This window comes from Oxyura jamaicensis, chromosome 6 (assembly GCF_011077185.1).
Source record: "Oxyura jamaicensis isolate SHBP4307 breed ruddy duck chromosome 6, BPBGC_Ojam_1.0, whole genome shotgun sequence".
NCBI lineage: Eukaryota > Metazoa > Chordata > Aves > Anseriformes > Anatidae > Oxyura > Oxyura jamaicensis.
The window spans coordinates 2,218,077-2,230,336 of NC_048898.1; positions in this window are offsets into that span (position 1 = coordinate 2,218,077).

Genomic DNA, 12,260 nt, shown 5'->3' on the forward strand with positions numbered 1-12,260 from the left:
ACCACAAATGCCCCACCAGCCTCAGAAAATCTTTGAAATATTGTCTCTCCTTATTCAAGGGCACGCTACTCTGCCATTACAGCCTCCAAGCTCTTCAAGGGCAAAAGAAACCCAAACACAACCCAGTGGACAGGGACCAAAGTACTTTATCTGAAGCACAACCAGAGCAAAGCTTCAGTTTTCTCTCCCCAGTTTCTGTTCTTTAAACGGAAGAAAACAGTGATTAAGACTAAATAGGCTAGGTGGAATCCCCTCCCAGTCCTTCTGTTGAAGCCTACATCAATCACCAAGCTTTCTCATTGATTTTGGTAGAGGGGTAGCATTATACAGTTACAAAACAACAACTAATCATGCTCAACTCTCTCCTTGGGCTCTCTGATACTCCACGCGGGTCAGAAACATGGTTCAGAGGTAGCTCTCAAGTCACCTTGTCACTCTCAATTACCTAAGCATTAATGCACACACCACTCACTAGAAATAGCACAGCAACAGTGTATGACAAGAATTAGGAAAAAATGGACTGCATTTACAGCATTTAATAGAACTGCCATTTTTTTTTCCTGAAGTCAAAATATTTAGCTTGCTCAAAACAGGAGCAAAAGGCCTGTAAATACATAAATAAAGCAGCCAAATGATTTATGTATATGTTTTATGGATATATTTTTATGGAATCTAGCTTTGTGATTTACCGGATGTCTGTTGAGTGCAAGTATACAATAAAGGGAAAGGATGTTTCCACTTAAGCAGACTCATAGAGCCTAAATGTATGAAAATGAACCGATCCCTGAAATTCTAGTAAATTTTTGCCTATCGAAATATATTTTTATTTTGCAGGTATTTTTATGCAACCTATTAAACTAAAACACATTATGAATTGCTTAGTTAAGAATCAATTTAACTACTAAATCCTGTATATTAGTAAAATGTCGTAGATGTTGATAATTCCTTTTCAGGTATTACATGATGATAAAGCTACCTTCTGAGCGTATGACAGCAAAAGTTCCATAGAAATCTGAGCAAATGCTGGACAGCTCACGAGACCTGGATTCCATTTCACAGATGCCTTTTGCTATCTTGACCAAGTCACTGAATCAACCCTCTGCTGTAGTCCCCACCTTTGGGTACCAGCAGGTGTTTGTGTGCTTAGGTTAGATGCTGAAAAGGTAATAAAGAGAACTTGTGAATTTCCCATTAATAGTGACAACTTTAATTTCTTCAGCAGACATTGTTTATATTAATTTACTTTTAGAAGCTTAAGCTTCAAGTTCAAATGGTCAGAAAAAAAAAAAAAACAAAAAAAAAACAAAAAAAAAAAAACATTGTCATATACAGTTGCCAAGACTAAAGTTAATGAATTCTCTGGTAAGATAAATACCAGTACTGAGCAAACCACACAAAAGGTTTAGATGAGCATTCATTCAGGTTTTTAAATTCCTTACTTAAATTCCTGTGGAAAGCATACACCAGTTGTACACACCCCAGCACCTTCACCAAAACTGGCACCTTACACATGAAACCTGTAAGACACTGTAAGAGATTGGATTGATGGAATTTCTCATTAGGGCCACAGAAAAGTACCTGGATCTTCATGAACTGAAACAGGCAAAACAACAGGTCTGTTTTTACCATATGGAGGACTGATGGGAGATTACAAACACTATGGCTTTAATCTTCTCTCGTGGCTTCCACAAACTCTCCACTGAAGCTGTTTCCTGTACCTCTGTCCACAGACCATGCTTTCCTAACTTCTTAATTGGCTCAGGCCTGGGTGTGGAAGAGCCCCCATTATTTATTTATTTTTTGCTTGTCAATGCTCTCTTGAAAACAGAAAGCCGAACAGCCAGCTTGGTTCCTGATGCAAGTCACCTTTTCTTGCACCAGCAAGCTTTCCCTGCTGGGACGATCCCACTCCTCTCCTGGGGAGGCTTGCTGAGGACAGCCCTGACCACTGCCTCCACGGTGCCTGCTGAGCAGTATTACTCCTGAGTAGTATTTCCTCCTTTTCAGAACAAAATGCAGAACACAGTTCTTTTTATTTTTTTTAATGACTTTTTTATGATTACTGTTACCAACCTTTTCAGCTGAAATACACTTTAAAATGCAGTATACTTAATGGCTGCATTAGGTATTAAAAGGAAGGAAACAAGCAACTAAATAATGGAAGTACATGCTTCACTTAAAGTAACCATAAGACAAAAAAGAAATTGCAAATTTCTAAGACTCGCCACCGCTATCCTGGAGTTCATCCTAGTTCCTCTGTTATGTATTTGAACTGTATAGCGTGCAAAATTATATAGTGATTCAGTTTATCTGAGTACATAACCTGAAGGGCTTTTTCAACTTGACATAGGCATTAAAAAAAATCAAACATTTCAGTATACATACCTAACTGTGCTGCTGCTGTTTGTCCAACTTTCCACTGGAATGACTTGTGAAGACTTCAGAGCAGCCAAAGGAATAACTGTAGGAGAACAAAAACATGTTCAGTTTACTAATAAAATAAAATAAAACACACCAAAACACAAAGAGGAACAAGAAGACATTAAAATAAATGTCAATTCCACAGATTCAGACCTAACTGCTAGAAAAGTCTAAGATAATATGTGTTTCGGGATAAATATTCCCCTCTTCTCATTCATTCCACTGAAGGCTCCTTGGGATTTGCTTCCTTTTCACAGGAGTCGTTAGTATTTCCTAGGACACACCACACCAGTCATATCGTGGTGTTTTTTGTTTGTTTTTCCTCCTTAGGATTTCATTTGACATGCCAGCTTTGACGTCCCTTTGCCTGAAATGTATCTAAACCATTTTATAAATGGGTTCAAATAACTTGCTTCCCAACACACAGCAACCTCTCTGCTCTCTGATTTCCTCTTCCTTCACCATTCCCTCTGAATGAAGAGCTGTCATTCAAGTAAGGAGGTCCACAGTTCAGGCTTATTTTAGTTGCTCAAATACTGTTGCTGGGATAGAACAAAACCAGAACAAAACCACTTGCAAAAAAAAAAGATTCCAGATTCATATAATGGAGAAATTTTGGAAGCCATGCTCTTGTTTCTGTGGGGCGAAAAGAGGGGAATGAAAAATCTCTTTTGTATTGCTGGAGTTTTGTGGGTAGACTGCTACTGGTTATAGCTAATCATATATTTAGCAACACGAGCACATAAGGTCAGCAATTAGACTGCAAAGGGAATTGGTTTGCATAATCAAGCTGTATATGAAGAGCTATTACCCAAATAATTTAAGATATGAGCTGTGGAATCATCTGAAAGGCAGCATAAAGGAATGTGGAAAGCAGGAACCTTGCCAACAGCTATCACCAGGTGCAAAGAGGACACGTAAGCAATGCACCTGCCTTTGAAAAGCATTTGTGTTATCATCGAATAGGTGCAGAAACCTCATGTGCATTCTGTTAAGCCTCCATTTACAAATATAAACCTGAGCCTGGTCCCCCACAAAGCTGAGTCACACCCCAGCTCCTGACTAAATTTGCTTTCTTTTCTCCCAGAGCCCAGCACTTGGTCATTATAATGCAGTTCTCCCCCTGAAGAGCTTCACACTGTGTTGGGAATCAGCGTGCAAAATTCATGGATTGAAAATGTTGCTGTCTGAACTCTGCCAAGTAAGAATAAAGGGTCTGGTGGGGATGTCAACAAGTGCCTGGCAGGCTCCGTCTGTATCAGCATCTCTCCTCCAAAGAGATTTGCACAGGAGTGGAAAAAAAAAAAACAAAAAACCTTTCTAGGGAGATTTACATTATATATAGATTTTTTTAAGCTGTTGGTAACAATCTGGTACATCTCTTACACCTTACTTCACCAAAGGGTTACAGTCTAACAACCACCAAAAACTGAGTCAAAGCGCTTGCCTTATCTGCTTGCTACTGAAACAAAGTCTACATGAAGATACTGACTGAGTTAAAATACTCAATACAAAGCCTATATAGGGGAAAACTCACCACTCAGGCAGAAGTAATTACTAATAAATTATGGTTTTATTCTATTGCTATCTTCCTATTTCTTGCTGAAATTTCATCATACGCAAAACAATTAGAAAATACCTGCTTAAGTTTTAGGCTGCTTGTTTTAGCAATTGAAATGTTTATGGTCTATTGAAGAAAAAATATTTTCTGTCACCCAAGAAGAAGCTGTAGCATTAATGGATGTTGCCTTACACTTGTTTGTGCAAGGAAATGCAACTTTTGCAATTTTCACTTTCATTTAACTTTCACAGTTTATTTTATGAGACGTTTCAAAAGATGTGTCTGTTACAGAGATTTGTATTCTGTGTTTGAAAATTTCAATTATGCTTTCTAATTAAAAGCCTTAAGTGACAAATTTTAACCCAGTGCTCTACAGATACAAAAAGGAGCCCAAAGAATGTAGCGTCATGATTTTCTGAAGAACCACTATCCAGTTATCTGTTGCAATTTCTGCTAGAGACTGAGTTTCAGCTCAAACAGAATACAAACTATTTTAAGTTTTAAAAAGAACCTTGACATTAACAAAAACAAAAATAAACCAATTTCCTCTTTCAAACATAAATAGAATATAGGGTTGGACACATAACATCCTACCCTTTGGCTTTATTGGTTGCCTTAACAAAAAAAAAAAAATAAAAAAAATCAAATCCTACTCAAAACACATTAATTTTTTCATCAGCATCTTCTGATGAAAGAAGCCTGTATTCTGAAAATTTTATGAGGTTCCTGGATGGGTGGAAAATGTATACTAGAAATAGCCCAGTTTGTGTTGCTTCAAATAAAACCAGGAAGGGGCAGATGCCGATGTGTTCCTGAAGCTGTAGACCAGGGCCAGCAGCACAGCTAGTGCTTTGTGGGCACAGGTGCTGCTGCCTGCTGAAACAAGCTAGGCTCAGGGTTTCTTAGCCTTAAGAGCCACATTTGGGGAGGTGAGTGTTTGGGCAGCTGAAGGAAAAGCGTGTAACTTCTGTGCTTTTCTTCATTTCGAAATTCTCCCCTTTTCTCTCCAGCTCCTATTTTCTCTGCCACCTCTTCCCCCAGGTGGGAATCCATGTAGGAAGGCAGCGCTATATTAGCTGGGAAAAACAAACAAATCACAGAGCTGCCTGCAGCACCTACAGACAGTGGATTCAATTACTGCACGTTAAGCCCTTTATATTTTAGGGTCATGAATCAGGAAGATGATTGCTAAACTAAACAAAACCAATGAGTGCAACTATCCTATTAAAGCATGGATCTAAGCAGTATGAGCAAAATACCAGAGCCCAGCCAGACAATTAAGTAATCAGACAGCCCTTTGTAGTTCTTCTTGCAAAACATGATGGAGGATAAAACACCTGCTGGCACGTCTGCTGCAAGCCTTTTCAGACCTGTCAAGCCTCTTCTGTAAGCAGGCTCTAGTGAGCTCTTTCATTTTTTTAGTGGATCATTTTTTTTTTTTTTGGAGTCATGTTTCTAAGCCTACCGGATACACTTCTCATTTATGGTTCACTTAGATGCTTGATTCATATTCTTTTGTTGTTCTTTGACAAGTTTCTGGATTACCCATGTATCGGTAGATAACCAAAGCACGCTAAGAGTTTCAGTATCACATCATCTCTCCTGCTAAGCCAGAAAGACAGCAGAAAATGGAAACATCAGACAAGTTCTCTAGGAGAAATATGCTAAACCTCAAACACTTCCTAAGTTAAACATTAAAACTACTGGTGTCTCAACTAAATACCTACTTACATGCGTGCCAGGAGACACAATTTATCCCTAGTTTCAAGTAACTTGCATTTTCAGTTCACAAAGCAAAGCCTTTCCTATTCATGGCACAAGTCAGAGTGTTAAATAATTCATACCTAAAAAAATGGACATTTAAGAAAAACAGTCCCAAAGATTACATAAAACTTCCTTTACTGTTTTATATATTATATACAGGTTATATATTTATGAAGGTAACACAAGGGGAACGTTACTCAGAGATATTATTTCCATAAAGTCTTCTCTTTTTCTGATTCCTCTGACTCTTCTCATCATTTTATGTTATGTGGGGCAAATGGCTGGAAACAGAGGAGTTTTACTTACAATCCATTGCACTGAAACACTATGATTCTTCCAAATGCCTTGAGCGTTTTAGGCTTAGTTTTTCATTTGTAGTGTTGTCACACTGGATATACAATAGGAAATTCTGCCTATCTTAATGAATTAGTAGATTTTTTATTATTATTATTCTTTAAAAAAAAAGTCTCATTCATCTCTTAGTCTTAAGTGACATCTTGAAAGAGGTAAAGCGATGTGCTGGGGAAAAGCAAGCAATCTCAGTTCAAACTGACGTTAGGTCTCTCATTTAACTGAATATACCTATCCTGATGTCATGGGGGAATGAGCAAACGCAAAGGCCCCCTCTTGCCTTCACAATAACAAATGACAGGGCAATTTTTAATATCTGTTCTTACGTACTGCTTCTCCATAGTGAACAGTATCAATCTTTCCACTCTTTCATAACAAAGTTTTTCCACAGCCCTAATCTTTCTTGTTATCCCTCCCTGGTCACTGTGCTTTAATCTGGCAGAAAACTCATTATGATATCGAAAAGTAGACGAAATGACTTGGGAGTGCACATTTTTATACTACCAGAGAAGACACCCACACAGCTTCCAGAGGAATATATTATGCTTTCTAGTTTCTACAACAGGAATGGGTATATTTAGAGATAATTTAGTTCCGCATTACCAGATGAGGCACTTTAACCAATGCTATAAGGGACATCAGAAAAGATGACTCTAATGATGCCTGAATGTCAAAAACCCTCAGCATCGTCCTCAATCTAAAGTAGTCAGCAGGGAAACTTGCATATGGCATACTTTATCTCCACCCTAAAATCTGCCCAGCTATTTAGGTGGAAAGAAGAAAAAGAAAAAAAAATAAATAAAGCCATCTACAAGAATTTACAGTCTTACTCAATATATCTTTCTGGACAAAATCTTAAAAAAAAATAAAAATAAAAAAATAACCAGTATGAGCCACTTCTTTGTGCTTTAAAACATTTGATCTTCCTTGCTTCTTTATGCACATCCAGAAGAACTTTCCTAACCAAGCTGATGCATAAATGTGAAAACTTACACAGTTAATGACTGGTGTGGATGCACCAACATGCAAATGCCTCAATTTGGGGAAAATACAGAGGATTTTCATTGCTATCTTGCATGAGGAAACAGCAGATGTGAAATCATTAGAATCAGGACACTATTTCCCAGATGCAAAGGTTAAAAAAAAAAAAAAAGGAATAGTTGTAAGGTCACTGACTGTTGCATCTGGGGAAGGGAAAGAAAATTAACATTTTGTATAATGAAGAGTTTTTGAGAACCATTTTGCCATAAGGCAGCCTAGACCATCTGTGAGATACGAAGAGCCTCTTGCCTTCAAAAAAAAATCCTCCTGATAAAACCAGGAGCTGAAGTCAAGGGGCTTAAGAGCACACTGAAGTGCTTCACTGAGTGCTCCAGGGACAGACCTGTGCATGTGCCTAAGTGCTCCACAAACCATTTGTTACCACTGCCAGGGACTGAAGACTGCCTAAGTAATAAATACAGCCCTTTAAGGATGCACTTAGAAACATCCAGGTAGCACATGGTGTTTATCAGTGAACATAGTCCAAACTGGCTCCACAGATGCAATTCTTCACGTTCCAAGACCCAAACCCAAATCAGAGAACTGGAAGAAGGTGCAGTCATCCTCCTGTGGGTTATTTATTTTTGTGTTACCCCCACCCATACCAGTGAATAGAACCAGTGGGGGAAAAAAGGCAGATATTGGGTCATTTGCAATGACCCAAGCACATCCCTTCTTTGAATCTTAAAAAGAGAGATCTGTATCTAAACATTACTGCACGGCTGAGATCCAACATGGAAAGGTGTTTCTGAAATTAAGGCTTAACCTTCAGTATGCTATCATCCCTCCTCTGGCCGTTTCGATAACACAAACATTTTGGACACTGGCATCAATAATGATACTTCACACCTAATTACTTTCTTTCCTGGTTATCAGCCTTTCCCAATGTTAAATGTTGCTTGGATTTCTTTGTTTTCTCTAAAGAAAACGTATGAACAGTATGAAGAGTACTGTATGAACAGCAGCTTCGTTTGGACAGAGATAACCCCCTCTGAATTCGTAAGATTAGAAGACAAATATTGGTAAGATGAGTCTATATGGGGAAATTAAAATCACCTCATGAATAACACTGCTCTGTACAATTTAGCACACAGGTCTATCACTCTATTAAGCAAATCTGATTACGCCTAATTTGCAAAACTGGAGAAAATGAAACAATCAAACTGCTTAATAAATGAAGTCGGAGAAAAGTATCTGTTCCTAGCTACTTGCTCTGTTATACCAAAGTCTGACATCTCCGGTATGGAAGCACACAGCTGTCTCCTCCTTCTGCTACAAATATTTCAACCGTGTTTACTTGTGTTAAATAAAGATGAACATAATGTAAATACTACTACCACAACAACAACAAAAAGCAAACTATGTAATGAGCCAGGCTGAAATACAGCTAAATACATCAACGTTCTCCCTTCATTTCAGTGGAGTCACGGTAAGTCAAAGGACTTTCTGATGCAGCCGAGGTGTTGGAGAAGGGCTAGGAATGACTCCTGAGCACAGCCACTACAGGACAGCCCACTGGTAATGGTACCTGTCAGGGATCTCTTCAGAAACGACGTTCCCTGAACCACACGAGCTCTTGCAATTAACTGGTGAAATCCAGACTACCCGTAAACACACAGCCTGCTATCCCTAAAAAAATGAAAAGAGGGGTGTCTTAAGAAAAGGGGATGTTTGTTTTCTTTATGAGGCATTAACTGTTCCAGGCAACAATTAAAGTATTCAGGAATACAGCAGCAAGGACAATGAAAATTTTACATTGTCTTTATAATGAATTTAATTTCCTGAACTTGGGTTGTATCTTATTCAATTTACTGCCAGGCAGAATCATCAGTGATGCAATCCTCATGCTTCTAAAAGGAAAGGAGTTATGTCAGTTATGTCATACTCTTTTACTACAGCTTTTTTTTTTTTTTTTTTTATTAAGTTCCCCTTTTGTGGAATTTATTTTCTGCATGGAAACAAATTAAGATGTAAGCCTTGAGGGAAGGAAACACGGGAAGTAAGAAAAATGTTACTGGTTTAGCTGCCACTGGTAGCATCCCAGAACTGGAGCGCTGAAGGTGATCGCCCAGATACTCCGCACAGGTGCATTTACTAAATCAGATTTATGTATTTATTTAACAAAAATCAGATCTTTTGTTAAGACCCCACCTATACAAAAGCACAGAGAGAAGTGTACTTCAAATTACAGTGTTGTCTGGCTGTAAAAAAACTGCCTGGCTTGTTACAGGTGGGTATGGAAGGAGGGAGATGAGGCCAGAAGGAAAATGGCATCTTGCTGTGAAGGCAGTTACTGAATGAAGAAAACAGCGGGGAAGGGAAGGAAAGATTCAAAGATCCTTTTACAAATGACAATTTTCACAGAGGGCCACCAAATTCTTAGCTACATGGGTGCTGAAACCTTAAGCTGGCTGCTGCTCCTGCAGCTTACTGGAACTACTGGCCGGTAACTTTCCCTCACTGAATTTTCCTGGAGATTACACTGTATTAATGTATTTTTTCCTTGCGTTCTACATATGCAACAACTAAATTCACAAAGCGCTTCCATTTCTCAATTGCTTGGGCTCCTGATATAGCGATCTGCAAACAGTCACACTGGTCAACTAGGCATGACCTAACCTATAAACAGGTAGATTTTTTGTTTCTTTTCATTTCATTGAAACTAGACAATTATTCCTCTCACTCCAACAGCATGCCTTATAAAGTCCTTAAAGAAAAGCCAAATCATCATGTAAGAATTAAAGCTCTTTGGGATACACACCGCGTTTTCCCCTTTTCCTTAATCTTTGTAGGATGCCTGCCTCAAAGAGGCTTAGATCTTTACCAGCATCTCTGAACGTCACAAACAGATAATGCAAATGTAGTCATCGCATAAATATCAAGCATGTAAGGACGCCCTGCAGAGATCAGCAGAGATGGGGAAAACCTCCTGCTCAAACTGAAAGGGCTCAGCAGTCTTGAGTATCCCAACAGTTGCTGGATCCACGTGAAATGAAAAACCCTAAGCAAAATGGAGCAGGGAACATACCACAAGACACTGAAATAGATTCTTCAGAAATAGGAAGAGGAGAGAAAGAAGTACACCCAGTAATTTGGAAGTAATGCCAGCAGCAACACCTGGGGAAGGTGAATGTCCCTCACTGAAAGTATCGTGTACGAGCTCTGTCATTTCACCGGCTTCGCTTCTGAGGAAAGATGCTCTTTTGTTCCTGATGCTCCTGTGAGAAGCTAAAACACAGATTTCTGGGGATATGATTGCAAAGACCGAGGATAACTCCAAAGATTTTTTTATTTAAATTTAAATTACACATGTAATAGGCCTTGTTGCAGGCTGTAGCGGCAGCCTCGGTGGTTTTGGAAGTGCTGAGATTTCAATCAGTGACACGAGAATCCACACTGATCCCCACCTTTCAGTGGTCTAAACCTGTCGGGAAACCCCACAGCCCTTCTTGAAGCAGGAGGCTGAGCTGGCTCAGAGCCCGATCGCCATGAAGAAATACAGTCACGGACGTGGGAGCAGGCTGCTGCTGCACTCAAACCCACCCCACAGAAAGAGTATATTTATGGCCAAGGGAGTTTGCCTGCCTGCCCAGGGCCTGAGAAGGATTTCCTGATGCTCAAGCTGCCAAATCTGACATAACCTCCCACTTCTGGTCGAGTTTTGCTTATTTAAACAGAGGTACATGCTGCGTGCAGAAGCCTAGTGCACAAGCAAACCTGTATAGCACCTTTCAACCCAAAGACCTGCAGAGAACTGGGGAGACAAGACGTGAAGGATGGAGCACTCTGCTAGCACCTAGTGAGAAGGAGAGACGGTAAATAAAGAGGACTATCTGACAGGCCTTATGTTGTTTTCTGAGTTTTAATTAAGCTAGAGATGTTTCATGCAGTGGTACGATTATTGCAGAGCAGAAAATGACTTGCCATTATGAAACCTCTCACCCCAACCAAAGCCAATAGCTTCCAGCATCGGGCTACCAAAGCTAAGGACCCTGGAAACACGGGGCAGTGAGCACACAAGTGCCTGCTGAAAGGTAGGCGCATGGAGAGGCTGAGAGAGGGTCAGGGACACACTAGGAGACCGCGATAGCCCTTGGTGCCGCACAGCCTTCTTGCTCAGAACTGAAATAGGAAAAGCTGTTCGCAAGGCTGGTACAGCAGGGGGTGGCAGGGAGCGACGAGGTGTCGCTAAAAAGCACCAAAGGGGTCACTGCACAAGGATGACAGCTGAAATCAGGCCGTGCTACCCAGCAGGCTTCAACAATCCCAAGCCGGAGCCAAGAGTCAGTGCGGTGGGGGAAGAGACCAGCTGGTTTAATGCTTGTTTCAGAAGATGAGAGTATTTAACTGTCCTCAGGATTTCAGGCGAGCTCAAGCCAGTGTGGTGACCATCAATCTGAAACAGGCTTTAGCTGCTGCAGGCCAAGTGCTAGCAGAAAGGCCACCCTGTGAGTACTTCCAGAGCAGCCAGCACCATGAGCTCTGCTGGTTTTCAGCCGGAGAGCTGACCGGGACACATCTAATAGGGAAGCCTGGATGTCAACCCTGATTCTGCTGCTAACAGCCAGTGCCTAGCAGCAGAACATAAAAGACAAGGCTGGGGGAGAGGGCAGAAGATATGCACTTCTTTAAAACATTTTTTTTTTCACTTGAGCCTTAAGCCTAGCTTTAGAAATCCAGACGTTTCTCAGAAGATGGTGACTTAGTGTCAGAAAGCTCACTGCGCATTTTTTAAAGCAGCCTTGGTGCCTGCCTACAGAAGGATGCCACGGCTTTCATCGCTGTTATCGCTTCTCATCCTTTCCACTCACTCCTGCTTTCACCACTGAGGGAGCTGGTGAATAAGCTAGTTCCATTTTCAGGACCAGGCTGTCATTTCTCAAGCGTTAGTTCCTAATGGTATTTTCATTTCTGTGATACTACCAGCAAAAAGCTCAGTTCTGAAATTGGAAGAATATGCAGAAGTCCTCTTTGTTGAAGTCAGGGAGGCAATGGAGATGTACAATCAAGATCAAGCCTGTTAAACATGTAAGATCAAACTTTGCCTTTGTCTGTGTCTCCTGAATACAAGGTACCAGATGGAGGATTTGGAGTGTCTAAAGGAATGCTCTGGATCAAATGC